The sequence below is a fragment of the Gallus gallus genome, chromosome 1 (assembly GCF_016699485.2).
Source record: "Gallus gallus isolate bGalGal1 chromosome 1, bGalGal1.mat.broiler.GRCg7b, whole genome shotgun sequence".
In the NCBI taxonomy this organism is placed as follows: domain Eukaryota; kingdom Metazoa; phylum Chordata; class Aves; order Galliformes; family Phasianidae; genus Gallus; species Gallus gallus.
In genome coordinates, this window is record NC_052532.1 from 131,163,147 (window position 1) to 131,180,618 (window position 17,472).

General features: G+C 36.6%; 1 protein-coding gene across 4 annotated transcripts in view; it reads right to left on the reverse strand.

The window, feature by feature from the left end:
- GABRG3 (gamma-aminobutyric acid type A receptor subunit gamma3) overlaps nt 1-17,472 on the reverse strand; it is a 309,089-nt gene that overhangs the window by 106,599 nt on the left and 185,018 nt on the right. The window lies entirely within an intron of this gene.

Sequence of the window (17,472 nt, forward strand, 5' to 3'; positions counted from 1 at the left end):
TTTGGCTAGAAAAAAAGAGCATGTATTGAATAGAACAGGATGGATAATCTGAAAAGATCTTTCTGAAGTTATGGGAGTAATTTTACCTGACAAAGGTTCAGTTATGCACTTCTGCAAAACTTCAACAAAATCCAAAGTACCTAGTTAGTGAAACCAGTGCCAGAACAATTTGGTCTTCTACCAGATTCCTGCTCCGCTTGACTGCCAAAGCATTCTTCTGCCTTCCAGTACACATAACATTGCTCGACACAGATATAATTTAAATATCTTCAAACCAGAAATAAATAGAATACTTCAAAGCAATAACGGAAACATTTAAATAAAGTATGCACTATTTTTTGAAGCTGTTTCCATAGAATAAACTGCAGTGGAGTACCAGAGGTACAAACAGAGAAAACGTCAGTGGGCCTTCTTTGACTCCTCCAACACAAAGACTGTTTCTTGCCTCTGTTCTCACTTCATTTTTGCTATTTACTGCCGTGGTGCAGACAAAAGGAAGTGACAAGCACCATACAAGTGGAAGATGGTGGAAATTCTTGCCCTGGTTGTTTCTTCAAGGTCTTACAATGAGAAAGTTTTGCCTATCTTATCAACAAGATATGTGTGGGCATGTGGTCTGGGTGGCACTGACGTGTCATGCAGGCACCATCGTACTATGGGAAAACTCAATGGCAGTTAGCTCTTACACACACATGGGCACACACACACATATTACCAGTGTGTGATATCCACTTCAGAGGGCTTACTGTTTGCTCTATATGAGATGAGGAACCTTCTGCTGAGTTACAGTGCCAGGGGATGTCCCATCCCTGGAGGTGTACAAGGTCAAACTGCATGGGGCCTTGGGCAGCTTAATCTGGTAGGTGGCAGCCCTGCCTATGTCAGGGGGTCGGAACTAGGTATTCTGGGGGGTCTATTCCAGCTCAAACCATTCTGCGATTCTATGGCTCTCTGTGATAACAAGGCTTTTACAGAGGTCAAGAGGAGCCATATGGAAGCTGATGGGCAGAATTTGACCCAACTGATTCTTAATTTTCTTATGAGGCAATGAGAACAGAAATGTCATCACTGTAGAAAGAGGCTATATTCACAGTGCTTTATGTTTTAGTATCTCAGCTTTTTATTTGGCGCTTCTTCAGTCTTCCTGTAGCTTTTCCTTTGACCATGTTCTCTGAGAGAGAAGGGCCCTAAAAACCAGGATACAAAGGACAATGCCCTTTCACAATACCTTCCTATATAAATGCATGAATAAAGCACAAGCCAGCTAGAGGGTCATGGTGAAGTCATGTGCGTGGTTTTCATTATTTGCTGTGAATAAAGGCCCTTTGATGAGATGCCAACTTTCACCCTTCCTCAACCAGCAGTTAGTCATTCTGACTGCACTGTGAAAGCTGAATCCATAAGTTCTTCATTTATGTAATTTCCAAAATTCACAATAAACAATCTTATGCTAGGATCTACACCTCTCTCATGCACTGCAGTTATTCAGAAATGATCACATTTCTAGTTGTCAATTTTTTAATATATTATTATTATTATTATTATTATTATTATTATTATTAATATTATTATTATTATTATTTTCAACAGCTTTATTTCCCAGCCTCTGAAACATAGTCTTTTCAAATTCATCATTTTGAGCAGACAATTTTGCGTTCAGAGAACACCTTCATGTAGATTTAGGAATACAATCCCTGTCCATGAGCAAACTAACATTTAGGTAAGGAACCAAAGTGAAAAAGAGAAGGGAATTCTTGGTTACTGTTACAAAAATAGCATTATATTAGTATCATTATTGTTACTGGACACCACAAAATAGATTTTGTAAGCATAACTATAATCATCTGAAGCACCAGGATAAAATATCATATGGCTCTTTTTGTAATATTTATACAATGATTAGCTCCTTTTTTAGGAGTTCCAAACAGTGCGTCATGTTGTGATATAAGATGAAGTACAATATGAGTGTCCTGCAACCAACATTACTGAATTCTCAGCCCATGTGCAACAGAGGAGACACTTCCACTTTAGAACATATGACAAACTAAGGCAACAGAAACTAATCACAGAATCACAGAATGGCCTGGTTTGGAAGGGACCTCAAGGATCATGAATCTCCAACCCCCCTGCTGGGCAGGGCCACCATCCTCCCCATTTACTAGACCAGGTTGCCCAGGGCCCCATCCAACCTGGCCTTGAACACCTCCAGGGACGGGGCATCCACAACCTCTCTGGGCAGCCCGTTCCAGCACCTCACCACTCTCCTGGTAAAGAACTTCTCCCTAACATCCAACCTAAATCTTCCCTCTTTCAACTTAAAACCATTCCCCCTTGTCCTGCTGTTATCTACCCTTTCAAAGAGTTTACTCCCTTCCTGTTTATAGGCTCCCTTCAGGTACTGAAAGGCTGCAGTGAGGTCACCCCGCAGCCTTCTCTTCTCCAGGCTAAATAAGCCCAGCTCCCTCAGCCTGTCCTCGTAGGGAAGGTGCTCCAGCCCCCTGATCATCTTTGTGGCCCTCCTCTGGACCTCTCCAACAGCTCTCTGTCTTTCTTGTACTGGGGGCTCCATACCTGGACACAGTACTCCAGATGGGGCCTCACAAGAGCAGAGTAGAGAGGGACAATCACTTACCTGTCCCTGCTGGCCACCCCTGTCATGATGGAGCCCAGGATAACATTTGCTTTCCGAGCTGCAAGAGCATACTGCTGGCTCATGTTAAGTTTGTCATCCATCAGGACCCCCAGGTCCTTCTCTGCAGAGCTGCTCTCAAGGACTGCTCCTTCCAGTCTGTATAGATGCGTGGGGTTCCTCTGGCCCAAGTGCAAAACCCTGCACTTTGTCGTGTTGAACCTTATTCAACACTTATTCTTGTTCTATGACCTTGTCACAGTGATGACATACTTTTGAGTAAGTGATTAGACTACTGGTATAAATTCAACAATCTTACACTGAGTTTTGATTGCTTAAGGCTCAACTTCATGAAAAGTTAATCTTTTCCACCTAATATTTACTTAAGGCTTATTTAGTTCATCTTTTTGCAAAGGAATTGAAATTAGTTATCTAATTGTCTCTCTGCTAATTTGTATACTAAGCATGGATTGATGATGAGACTACTCAAAGAGCTGATTAATGCATTTTGCAGGAACAATCTGTGTGCTTCGGAAACTTACAATTTGTCTAGCAATAAGACATAAAGCTCAAAAAGCTCCTTTTAAAAATACACATTAGAATTGACATTCTAGTTCTGTGAAATCTTTCTCTGAGGCAGCTGATAAAATATCAAAGGATGTTTGGATTGCACTGGTATTATACTCAGTAGGAAAATTCACTAAGATGGATATTAAATACCTATCAGATACTATTCAAAATACACACAAAAAAAGACATGAATATAAATATAGGGACACATTCCACGCAATTAGGAACAAAAATGCTTTATCCTTACAATCAGAATTACATTTATTTAAATAAGTGCTTAACTCAACCAAGAAAACCATTTATTTTTTGCCTGTGTAAATGGAAATTCATGGGAAAATAAAAGTTATGGTCAGATTGATCTATTCTTATTTGTTCTTCCTACTTCTCTAGTTCACTAAAAATGGAAGGGTTTGAACTGAGCTTAGACTAACATTAGCCAAGGAGACACATAGCTAAAAAAGAGATTCTACTCTACATGGAAAAATCACAAATCACATTTTTTTGTCTAAGACTAGATGTGCTCAGAATAGTTTCAGAACAGGTCTGGATCATGAGCTCATTGTTAATATAATTCTGTAGCTTAAGAAATCTATTGGCAGGTCTAGTTACTACTGTGTAATTACAGGATCAAATTATCGAATTCAAAAAAGAAAGAAGTTTTTAAAGGTTACCTAAAAATAATTTGGCTGAAGCATATATTTTTAATACTTCTGTTTGAAATGAGGAACAAATAATGCAGTGTCCCTTTCTCAAAACTTCCAAACTGTTGCAATGGAGAAATCGGTGTATTATTTCTTATCTGTTTAAATATTGCATAAACCCTTATCAATGCATTTCAATTGCATTTCACTGCCAGCTTAAAATAACATTAGGAGTAATCTTGTCTGTTTCTCAAACGTTCTAAAATTATGCAGGAATGAAAGGTTTTACACAAAACTAATGTGGCCAATAGTAATATGGCTAGTGCATGTTTGTTATAAGATTTGTATTTAAGAATAACAAACGTGCTCCAAGTTACATTATCTTTATCTACAAAATACTCAGTTACAAAGAAAGGCAGATAGATTTACCCTTGTTTATTATATACAGTTATGCTTACAGTGCTTTTTCTAATCTTCTGTATATTAGATGTAATCTTCAGTATATTAGGCAAGTTTCAATGAAATTTTACAATTTGGGGAATATCCTTATTTTTCTATTTATAAATATACATGCCTTCATTTCCTCTTAATTAGTTTAATAGCTTGTAATATGCGGTTGAATTGGTGGGCTATGTTCCAAATTTTTTTTCTTATGAAATATTCTGCTTTATTCACAAAAAAAGCATCTTAAAATCTGATTATGGCAAAATTTGCCAGCAGCCTTACTCTAAAAAAACATTCTGCTTTGAAGATGCTGAAAGTTTGCTGCATCTAACTAGATCACCTCTAACTCCTGCCAAAAAATGTCCAGAGCTCTGAGATACAGCAATGATGTTCTTACGTTGTGCAAATATTTTTAAACCTCTCTTTTTAATTTTTTTCTTTTCTTTTTTCTTTTTTCTTTTTTTTTTTTTTAATTTTAGAAAGAGCTAAAAATGATTGTATACTACAAGTAATTCAGTTTCATTTCCACTGTTAACAAGTGCTGATTGTACATATACGATCGGGTAGTGGTTCAGAAAAGATGATCCAAAGCCAGAAATCAAAACTTGAAATGCAATATAGCATCTGTACCTGATTCATTTTAGCTCATCTAGTTATTCTTGTTATGAATCTCTCAGTATAACAATTGCCTTTCACTGCAATGAAGTTAACCCCCCAAAAACAGGCATTCATAGAATCATCTGCGTTGGAAAGACTTTCAAGACCATCAGATCTGCCCATCAACCTAATCTACAAAGACCCACTGCTAAACCATATTCCTTAACATCACATCCACACACCTCTTAAATACCTCCAGGGATGGACACTCCACCACTTCCCTGGGTAGGCTTTTCCAGTACTTGATCACTCTCCATGAAGAAATTCTTCCTAAGGTCCAATCAAAACACCCTGTTTCAACTTGAGACTGTTTCCTTATGTCCTATCACTTGTCATCTGAGAAAAAGACCAGCTTCTATCACTACATATAGTACTGTAGTTAATTTCTTTAAAAAAATCCTATTAACAAGTTTTTACTTTTGTTTTGCTTGAAAATACTGGAACATGTTTTCCTTGGTTCCTTTTTATTGACATCTAGCTTGTCAAAATAATATTTTATCTTTTTTATTTGATAATTGCTTAGTATATTATGTCAACGTACATAATTATCTTCTCTAGAACACACAGCAAAATTTCCCTCTTAATTTCCATGTATCTTATTGCTCTGGACTCCATCTTTCTTTTACACAGTGTCAGAACCACCACTTATTATACCTTAAATCTCCTCATAAACTTTTCGGGACCCAATCTATGCTTCTTTGGACATATTACATATTAAAAAAAAAAAAAAAAAAAAAAAGTTAAACTGAAGAACAATGTCAGACTAAACTACAGGGAATATTCCAAGCAGGATTTACTATAGATTGCTCTAAGTTAAGATCATTTAACAACAACTCCAAGATCCTCATGGCTCTGGGGACTGGAAGATAGACAGACTTTGATCCACAGCCCTGTATGAGTAAAGGCTGGCAAAATGAACAAAATGTTGAATTAATTCTCCATGACTTGCAGGACGATAACATTTGAGGACTTTATGACAGCATGGTATGCTGAAGCAATGATCATTATTACCGTCTGAACTAATAATAAACTCATCAGAATGTATTAAATGTCCTTAGAAGAATTTATCTTCCAAGACAAACACTTTCTTATGTAGACAAGAACTTGAGAAAAAGACAGAATATTTACCTTTCTCATATATATAACAAATTATGTCCCAAATTTGATTATTATGGATTTTTAAAAAATAAGCATAGCATGCTGACATTTCTGTTTCTAAAACATTTCTAATTCACCATTCAAGTAGTAAATTTTGTATCTAAAGTTGTTTGTAAAACTGTATACTTCGTTTTCTTTTGAAAGTAGTATAGAGACTCCAATGATCCAGAAGATTCCTCAGTTTTTTACCTTTTCTTACAAAATATCTTAGCAAATGAACAGAAAATAACATTCAAGTATTTAAGACTGCATATATACACATATTTATACAACTTAAACTTCCAATGCAGCATAACTGTGTCATTTTTTAAATCATGATTCATATACTCTGAAGATAATTTTTTTATGGAAGAACTGCAGCATATCCAAAATTCAAATATAATTACATCAGTACCTTTTGGAAAAACATAATGTAATGTATCACACACATAATGAGATGTATGAGTGTTGCAAAAATAATCCTTTAAGCCATATATTTTGATGTTCAAATAAGCAGAAAAATAGAAACTTCAGGCTACCAATATACATTGAAAATTAGCAGTAATTTTGTGACCTCTCACTGTTATTATGTGTCCAAATTAGCCAAGCTAACAAGATCATCTGAACAGTATTTGAATCTCTATAATAACTTTACTCAGTGTGTTCTGTCTTTTGCTAATATCTTCCGCATACCTGTAGTAGACTTATATTTATTGAATATAATATTACCTTATTTATTACGCTCCATTGCATTAGTCTAAATGAAATTACTGTTACAGAGACAGTCTTTGAATTCATTTAATATGGCATTCCACTATAGATTATTTAACTGGCATCCCGGTACTTCCTGTTGTCTTATTGAATACTTTGAATAGAGAGAATTTCACAGCACAATTGTCTCTACAGAAACATGTACTTAATGCTTACTCTTCAGTTCTTCAGTTAGTTGAGACTACACTGAGCAATACGAAGCATAAACCAATAAAACCACATACTTAGGTTACAGTTACAAGGCAACAAAAGTCATCTAATTGGCCCAGAGTATTATAGAGGCCTATATACTTTTGTTTGAAAACAAAGTCAAGGTCCTGATGAATGCAGAGGCAGTTCTTTCTGTTTTTGCAGTAGGAGACTATTTACTCCATCACTCTCAAGAACTGTAGCAGAGAAATGAAATTTCTTTCTTTCCAGCACATTTTTGACTGTTCATAAAGAATTACAGTGAAAAGGAGACAAAAACAACTATCACTAAAAGTATCAAGACTGAATTATATTGAGAATTTTGCACTGAAAACATCATTAGGATTAGAGATACAAAGCTGGGATATGCAGCAGAACAGCCTAGAAGATACTTTCTTAAAGAAAAAAGCATAAAAAATTGGATGAGAAATTTTGTAGGATTAGAAATTGGCATTTTTTTTTATTTTTTTCCAAAGACAAATTAACCTTTAATTTGAGAGCATCAATTTCTATATTGCTTTTATTGTCCTATTTCAGTGTCTAGCATTTGAAAAAAGTCTTTTTTTCAGAGTCCTACAAATCAAGAATCTAGTCTTTAAATTGGTGCGGAATATGACAGCACTTGTGACTGCCAAAGAATCCCTTCTTATAATTCCTCTCTTTAATCAGTCTTTGCAAAGAATTCACTTTGTAAGTCTACAGTGATCTAACTTTATTGCTAACTTCCCAAAGAAGTCAAGCCACCAATGCCTTCACATATCCAGTGTCACTGCTTTAAGTACCAATTTCCACGGGCAATTTCAGCATTTCAAACATACCAGTAAATGAGATTGAAAATATCCAGCTATAAAATGTATGTCAGACCTCTGTTATACATAAAATAGTTCAAAATTTCAAATATAATTCATACTTCTTCACATGATGGTTCTACTTCCAGTGAACAATGCATTTTTTCCTTAAGAAGAAGCAGAAAAAATAGATGCAACAGCTGACAGATTACCTGGTTACTCTTGGTAGAGGTTAAAATGCAGTAAAATAATTCAAGTACTGGTAAATTTTAAATGTAAACTAGGTAAACTAGGCACTTACACTTTTCCCTTCCCTCATGCTGCTGCACAGCCTAGCCAAGATGACAACACCTCTGTCTGTGCCTATTAGGTGGAAGAAGTGTGCCTGTGTGCACAGAGAAATGAAATGAGAAACTTATTTATGAAATAAATAAGTACCCTCAGACCGGATGCAATTAGAGGTCAAATTACAGAAACCACGTACCCTGAAATCCAGACACAGCTAAAATATTGATTTCAGACTAAAATAAGATTTGTCTTGCTCATAAAGACACTCTGTGAGTGGTAACACTTGAACTCACTGAAAATTTTCTACCTGAACCTTTCTCTGCCAGGAAAGACTATGTAAGGGAACTGAACTTCTGCAGAAACAATTTTCACAGCAACAAAAACTGAAAATCAGTGATAAAGTTCCTTCAAAGGAGAAGTTGGCTCTTGTGCAGTTCTACCAAAGGTTGCAACTAACCTGTAACATATATACTTGGATTCAGATAGACACCATAAGACTGTATTTTCTTCACTCAGTATCACATGGTATAGTGCATTTATGCCTTTACAGCTTCCTAATCTGAACACAACTGGCATTTTATGCTACCCAAGCAATGGACAAAGACAGAGCTACAACGTTTTTTTCTTTCTCCATCATCACTGAATGGCAGAGAACTTCAGGAAAGAGAATGTTTTTTTACTCTGTTGAAGTCAAAGGGCATTTACCACTGCCTTCAGAAAAGCAACTATTTTTCTTCAGATTCTTCATGGGTAAGAAGTCCCTTTTCTTCCTCTACTAGGGCCATTAGTACTCCTTAAAAGTTAGTTGCTCCCTACTTCACAAGGCGTATCTTCATAGATACTGATGTAATTCCTGCATACCTGTTCTAACCACATGGTTCTCTAATTTGAGAGATGAAAAAAATTATTTTAAACAGCTACTCTTATTAACCTATGATGGAAGTAAGGAATGAAGGAAGCAAATAATGTGACTGAACATCTTCATAGATTCTGCTTCTCTGTTTTATCACATTCATTCTTTGTTCCAAGTGAATACAGATAGGAATGAAGCGCTTAGCTTGTGTGACAGGGAAAAGTGGTGGTCTGAGTCATGTGCATACCATAAATGATGGACATTACATGATGTGGAAGGAGGCTCTCCTGCAACATACTTCCTTCCTTCTCCTCACTTTGTTACTGCATTGTTTAGATGCTGAATGGTAATAGCCACTTCCAAATTACTTGTGCAGCTACAAAAGCATGTTAGTTCCAAGTGTAACAGAGAGCACCTTTGTAATAAAGGCATTCTGGAGGTACACTGGACATTCAGAGATGTTCTCCTGTAGCCTTCTGCACCCACAAAATATATGCTATTGCAATAACAGACATACAAAATTACAAAGGAAGGTTCATTCTACTGGCAACATCCATTGGCCAAAGGGCAATGTAGAAATCCCTCTATTTCTCTGCTTCAGTCACTGAGACATTAGTATTTCAGGTCTTTGGATGAGTAGAGGCTACAGCTCTTGTGAAAGGTAGAAATTGCAAATTCTTGTGTCTCTCATACACGATCCTTTTGGAGGTCCTACTGTATAGCATCAGACAGGTGGGATCTGTCACAGTTTGGCCCAAAAAAGGTTAAAAAAAAGGCCAGTCCCACAAGGGGAAAAGTGAGAAGACAAATTCAGGTTCAGGGCAGCCTTTGCCACTGTGTGCCAGTCTGTGCCTGTGGCCCTTGTCCTGGCACTGGGCACCACTGAAAAGAGCCCGGCTCCAACTTCTTTGCACCCTCCCTTCAGGCATTTAAGGACATTAATTCATTTCTGTCCACCCAAGCTACCAGCTTTCTAACGTTTTCAACTTCTAGGAAGCTGAGAAAGCTTCTGTTAATATTGCAGAAGAGAAGGTTCAGAGGAGCCTTACCGTTATATTCTGAAGGGGAAAGTAAATAAAGTGTAGCCAGGCTTCGCATAGTGGTGCCCAGTGAATAGACAAGAAGTGACCAACACATATATGAAATACAGGAAGTTCAATTTAAATTTAAGAAAACACTTTTTTCACTGTTGGCATCTTTGAGTAAGTTGTCCAGAAAAACTGTGGAGCATCCATCCATGGATATTCATGACCCAATTGGACACAGAGTGGAGCAGTATGCTGCAGCTGACCCCCTGAGCAGGGAGTGGGACTGGACAGCCCCCAGAGGCACTTTCCAGCCTCAGCCGTCCTGCAATCCTATAGTGCCTCCTGCCCATTGTGAGCACACAGCATAATCAGAGACATAAACTGCCACAGTAGCTATTGATATGTTTGTGGATGTTGGAATGAAAGTAAATAAAACAGAAATGTCATCTTACAGATATGAGAACAGGAACAGTTTGGTTTCACTTCTAGTAGATGATCTTCTCTTACTGATGGCAATACTCTTGACACAGGTCTTGAGTACTCATGCACTGCCGAATGTACTTCATTTTTCTCAGGTACATACGGCCAACATTTTCATTGCACCACACACACTGTGGTCTATCGTGCAGTGGGAATTTATTAATTCAACCTCACATTGCCTTCAACTATTTCATTCCTCCAAATTAGTGAAAAATATTCTCTATTCATCTATTTTTTAACTTAGAAATAAACTCAGAGACTCTGAGTTGTCATTTGTTCAAATCATAGTGAAAATATCACACATTAAACGAATTAGACCATTTTTAATTCAGGCAGCCAGTGAGCGTACCACTATCCCCTTTCACTCTAGATGTCACCAAGTGGTTAGACACAATATTAGACACCAAACGCAGCAAACTGATACACAGGAAAGAAAACCATAATATAATTAAAGGATTGCTGCAGGATTTTAACAGACATAAAATTGTTCCCTCAAGCCCGTGATTTGAATCAGTCTATCCACTATTGGTCTCTCTGTGGCTAAGTTTAAAAAAAGAAATAGCCAGGTGCACTTACATTATTATAACTGGTTTAATAGTAAGTACAGGAGCCACTGGAAAAAGGAAGTGATCACTGCAAAGAACTGAAACATTTATTTGAAAGTTTCAGAATTAAAATTAGGTTTAATATAGCTTTTAATGGCTCTTTCCATTCTCACTAAATTGTAACAATATTGATCTTTGCTCCTTGTTTCCAGTTGAAATCATCACTTATGCAACTAGTAAAGCAGATAGTGTAGACTCAATTTGTTTAAGACAAGCTCTGTGCTGGGAAGAGGAATGAGGAAGGTGATCCACCACAGAGATAATGCAAGGAGGAACAATCAGTGGACTGCTGTGCTTAGCCCATGAGTCAAGAAAGGGGATTCTTGAACTCTGGATTTTCACGAAAATGAAACTATAGATCACTTTCCTACCTCAAACATCTTACCTACATGCCAGGCTAGCCAAAGCTGCTCTGGAGTTTCTCTTCCAGTTTGCAACCAGGTAAGCAATTCCCCATAAACTTACAGCACACTGCAGTGGCACTTCCACAAACTCTTTCAGTCTCAAGTACCTCTGAGAATTAGAATAAACATCAGCTTTAGTATTGGTAGATTTGGATAATAAAATGTTCTGCTGTAGAAAATCTGGAAATTTCCTGTTCTTTTTCCAGTATTCTCTGCCCACAGTCTTCACAGTTTACAGCTTTTGTACCCCTCACCCCCACCTCTCTCTCTCTCTCTCTCTTTCAGAATTAAAAAGCTTACAATATAGCAACCTGGGAATACCCTGATGACCTGTTTCAACTAAACACTTGCCTTTTTTCTTAGGAATTCAAATTGTGACTTGAGTTTAACTAAAAAGTCTCTCTGTTCAAAACACAGAGGTAACGTCATCAACAGTGAAGTCATCAAAGGAGATGCATGCTCTTGCCTATGGCTCAGGCACAGCATGGCATGATGGGTATCCATGATCAGAATAGCAAAGGAAAAGTTAGCCTTATCATTTTGTTTGCATGGTATTGCTTATCTTTTTGAGCTATATGAGTCATCTGAAGAATCACTGCCACTGTGATGCTTGCCATGGATTGTGCCTGACTCAAGAACAAAGACAACATCACTACATATACAGGACATAAACTGGAGTTAGGAGGGTAGAATCATAAGAAAATGCATGCCTTGCAAAAAACATCAGTGGCATGCAACAACCTTGAGATACTATTCTAAAAGAAACTAAAAGCAGTAAGCAGCCTTGAAGGAGAAAAGACAGTGTTTTAGAAGATAGGGCCTGACTTGAGAAAAGCATTAAAATATTACCATCTGACAGAGTTTGGAAATCAGGAAATGTTCTCCCAAAGACAGTTCACAAAATGTTGTGTTTTTTTTTTTATTTTTCTTCAAATTCTAGAATCCAATTATAAATACTTAAATGACAGGTGGTCTAATCTGAATAATTAGAAGTTGAACCACCAGCAAAAGGAAAAAATAATCATAAGATTCAGATTATAAAAGTCCACTCAAGGTGTAGCAAATACCATTTTAATTTGTCTCCAATACAGAGGTGATATCAAACAGAGCCACAGACAGAAAAAAAAAAAAAAAAAGAAAAAAAAAAAGAAAAAGAAAGAAAAGAAAGAAAAAAACCCACTACACTGACAAATGGCTGTACAGGAAAAGACTGACAGTGTTTTGATTTGTAGCAGGACCACTTTTCTCCTATCTGTTAGGTTTTCAAAATTCACATGCTGATGTACTGAAATAACCTTTTAAAGAAGTAAGTGACCTTGTGCCTGGTTAAGTTTGACCTTTCTCAGACAGTTTCAGAAGCTTGACACAAAGTCCACGGACACAGCATCGAGGACACAAAAGGGTTTCAAATCCCTTTCCATTCTTTTTTTCCATTCTGAAAATTTGCCTTATCTTTGTATCAAACACAGACAGCGCCATTCAGAATACCTATGGACATTAAAAGGTATGCAACTCTCCGACAAAAAAATTGAAGTTCCTTGAATAAAGCAGGTACGTATACTTTAGATGTGGAAGGGGAAAAATTCCCAGTTCACTCCAGAAAATTCAACAGTCAAACTGAGCAGAAGAAAGTTTTAACAGCCATACTTGCTCCGGAGCTTTCTTCATCTTGTTCCAGAAGGTCAGGATTTCTCCAGTCCTTCTATGAATGCAGAATATAGAAAATCTTACGTCTCGCTGATAGAAAGGGAGGATAATGCAGTGAGAGACCAAGGAAAGGTTAAAAATAATCTAAAAGAACCCAGTTATTTAAGTTGCTAAATCTGTAAAATGTAGAGTTCAGAACATGAGCAAAGCCACAGGAGAAAAAAAACCCTGATGGTATATAATTTTCTGTACATTAAGTAGAAGCACGTTCATTACCTGATAAATTCACTTTACTTTAATTAGAACACTGCAAGACCAAAATTCTTCTGATTTCTCCCCATGCTGAAATCTTAATAGATCAGTGCTGTGTAGGATGACACTGCATAGCTTAAGAACATCCTTTGGCCACTAGCATATTTTAAAAATACATTTTCAATATAAGTTGCACCTGGTCTTAGAGAGTTATCCTACCCTCTGTGTCTTGGATATGTGCAATTTAAGGCTGCAATCAGCTAGCTGATATCTAACAAATATGTAACTGGAATTTTTATTTAATTTTAACAGAAAAAAAAAACAACTTTTTTTGAGACAGTTTTATTAATGAACAGTTGAATACTAGTCAAATACCTCTAATATATCAGTTTTGTTGTTCTTGTCATTGTTTTTATATGAAAAGTGCTGTTTTATAGGGAAAGATTTTTCTATTACTCACCTAGACACTCAGCCAGTTTCCTGGTACTCATATAACCTTATTAAAGTAAGGCTGCCTTATTTTAGTTTCTCTGCCTACAAACTGCCATAAAATGAGGTTTATGAGATTTAGACTGAGTTGTCCCGTTGTCCCTCTTCATCACAAGTGGTTATCACCAAATCACAGCTAGATGTAGTCAAATAAACATTATCTTTCACTCTTCACAGCTTTCTGAATAGCTGCTGCTACTTCCTTTACGCTTTTGGACCTGTGTGAGGAAGGTGCTCTTCTAAAAGCAACACCTTTACAATGGATGAGGACAAAGTAATCTCCAAAGTTAGCTTAGTCTACCACATATGTTTTACACAAAACAGTGCGCACAAAGTTCTACTACTCAAGTGTTTCAATTACTGCATCCAATTAAACAAAATAAAATGACAGCTATGTGCCTGCTGAAAGCAAAATAAGTACAACTAGATCAAAGATTTGCTTACTAAATCAAGATCTTGCAATAATAATAATAATAATAACAAGAAAATTAATACCTTTGAAAATTCTTTGGAAATTTCCACATTCAAGCATTTTAGGAGAGAATGCCACTAAAATATTTGCAAAATTTAGTACTATTGTCATAGGTCGTGAAACATGAATAGAGAAAGCAACAAAACTTAAACCAGAGAAGGTCAGTTTCAGTGTTTAAAGTGGCAGAAATGCAAAAGAAATTCAACATTATTGGTGAAGAACAGATATGCATTCTTACCTAGAAGCTCATTTTAACAATTTTAAGACATAAAAAGAGCACAAATCAGTACATGTATGCATATTTTATGCAAATATATAATATATAGCAATGTAACATACACTAAATATAAATTGTAAGTGAATTACAAATCTTATTACAAAATACACTTTCGATGAAAAAACATCGAAATCCATGAAGAAGAAAGGAAAGCAGATTTCTGTTACCAATCTGTCTGATGAGTCTGTCAGGAGAAAACAGAGGTTTCTTCATCCTGCATTTTTTCTCACCATAGCAAGGGTAATTTCACTCAAGTTACAGCTGTCTCATTTGTGCTTCCTATCAGTTAATGGTAAAGTTAACTTTCTCAAAAACTGCAACTAATACTAAGAAGCATATTGGTACTCCAACATTTTGCATACACAGTGAATGTGAAAATTACAGATCGATACTTCAGATATAGTAAGCTCTGTAAGCTCTACTTGAGCAGGGGGGGTCAGAGAAGATGACCACCAGAGGTTCCTTCCAGCCTCAACCATTCTGTGATTCGGTGACTCTGATCAGAGGAGATTTTTCTTCTTCTAAATCCTCACTCAGTGCCGCGAATTGTGATTGCCCTTGGAGTATATACTAGTCCAAAAATTACAGATACGCATGGACTGAAACCACTGTAAAATCCTAAAAAGTTTCTGTGTTAAGAATGGTGTAGACACATTGAGTCCTTATAAATATCAGGCCAATGTATTCACTTAATCAAGTGGCTGATTAATCTTGGCAAGTGCCCCTCAGAGCAGCCATCCACTTCACTGTGAGTTTGTTGACTCTAAGAGTTGAAGGGTAACTGAAACACTGACATTGAACACTAACTTAATGGCATTTGTCCCGATCGTAGTTCCTTCTAAAAGTCAAGGGAACTAACAGTTTTATTTTTTAACTTCTTAAGCATTCATTTTGTACATTAAATAATGTATTTCATAGGAAATATTCATGGAAAATGACAATTCTTTAAGGATAAATATAACAAAAGTGGAATTCCAGGTGCATGCTTAGAAAGATTATCTTTCCCCGTACAACTTCTGACTTACATCCTTAAGGTTTCTTTAAGGAAGGAAAAAGAAACTTCCTGAGCACACAGGCATACACAACTTTTGTTCTGTTTTGTGTACTCCAGCCTATGGTTTTTTTGTTTTGTTTTGTTTTTTGGAAGTGATTTGCCTCTACTTGCTATTCAGAAGAATACTGTACAAGTGGGAGTATATATATGCCAAGAACTGTTGCCTATGTCATCCTCTTTGAGAGAAGAGAGACTGCATCAAAGACTGTATCTGTCATTAGTTCTAACTTAGGGTTCTTGATTAAGGCAAATAGAGAAAACATAACTAAAAAAAAAAAAAAAAAACATAGTAAAAGTACTTTTTCCACCACTCAAGAAAGGAGATGACTGATAGAAAGTGATACTGAGTAGTGACATATGCCAGAAGCCAAGGATTACATTAGGCAATACAGTGCTTGAGTGACTTGTATTACCTGGCCATCTGCTTTGTGATATGTTGACTTTTGGCTTAGAGAAGATTAAATAACCTTTACTGTTATTTGTCTGAAACACTGACAGAGCCAGGAACAGTACATTAGGAGTTTGTAAGATCTCTTTCTAAAATTAACTCAGGCACACAATGTTTTGAAAAATGCCCTGGGAAAAAAACAAAAGAAAACAAATAACAAAACAAAAAAAAAAAAAAAAAGAGAAGAGAGTGAAAAATAACTACAGTCTAGGGCAAGAACCTATGCAAGATACCCAATAATTTTGTTATAGAAAGACAAGTAGCACTGTAAGCCTGTATTTATCACACACATAGACAGTCCTAAGTCTCCAGTGTGTGCCTCATCATAGAAAAGCTCTGACACCATATTCAGCGTGTGACACCATATTCAATAGGAAGGCAATAGATGCTTCCCTCCATGGTAACAGGTGGCAATTACTATGGAGACCAATGAGTCTATGAATCCAAATTTACTTCCAATGCTGACTTTGATTTTGTATCCAGACAGTTTCACAGAGGAAAAAAGAACAGAGGTGGCATAGCAAAAAATATCTTGGCTGCAGCCTGAAGGCAATATCCTACAATATCAAACTGACCATGGAGTAACTCAGAAGATAAGGAGGAAGGGTACAAAAGCAACATTAATAAACAAAGAGGGTGAGAAATGCATTACAAAGAACAAATGGGAAATAAGAAAGTGGAAAAAATAGGTGTGTGGTCCTAATGAGTGAACAATAAGATTGTGACAGAAGAAGAATGTCCCAGTGACAGAATGGGGGAAAAATTTCCACCTTACTTTTCTGGAGACATCAAAGTTTTGGCAAGTTTTTCTTGGGTCTTGTTTCCTAAAATTCCTGTCCTTTTATCTACTTGATAATTATCTATGTTGTATGCCACTATGGAATGCCCTTTTTAGTAAAGAGGTAAAAAATATATTATACAAAATCTATGTTAAACTTGAAGCAAAAACTTTTGTGTATATTGACAATCTTTGTTTGTGAGAAGCTGGAATAATTGTTGGCTCAAGGCTTGTTCAGCAGCACCCATCCGAGACATAACATGCTCAGCAAGCTTTTGGAATTAATGGTTACCATGATCACAGCAGTGAGAGAAACATATTCTGCTGGGAAAGAATATACAAGAAACCTTTTCTGGCTGTTGCTCTTTTTGGGCATTGCAGCTGACTTATGGAGGTTGTCTCAGAGGAGAGGACCACTATGCCGTCAATGTGCATACCTAGCAGCCCACCATGTGACAATCATGTGATCAACTGCCAATTACCCAATAGGAGGGGCATGTACTACGGATGTGCTGTTGCTGCTAATGAACAAAACATAAGCACCCTTGACAACTACTGCTGCCCCTGATGA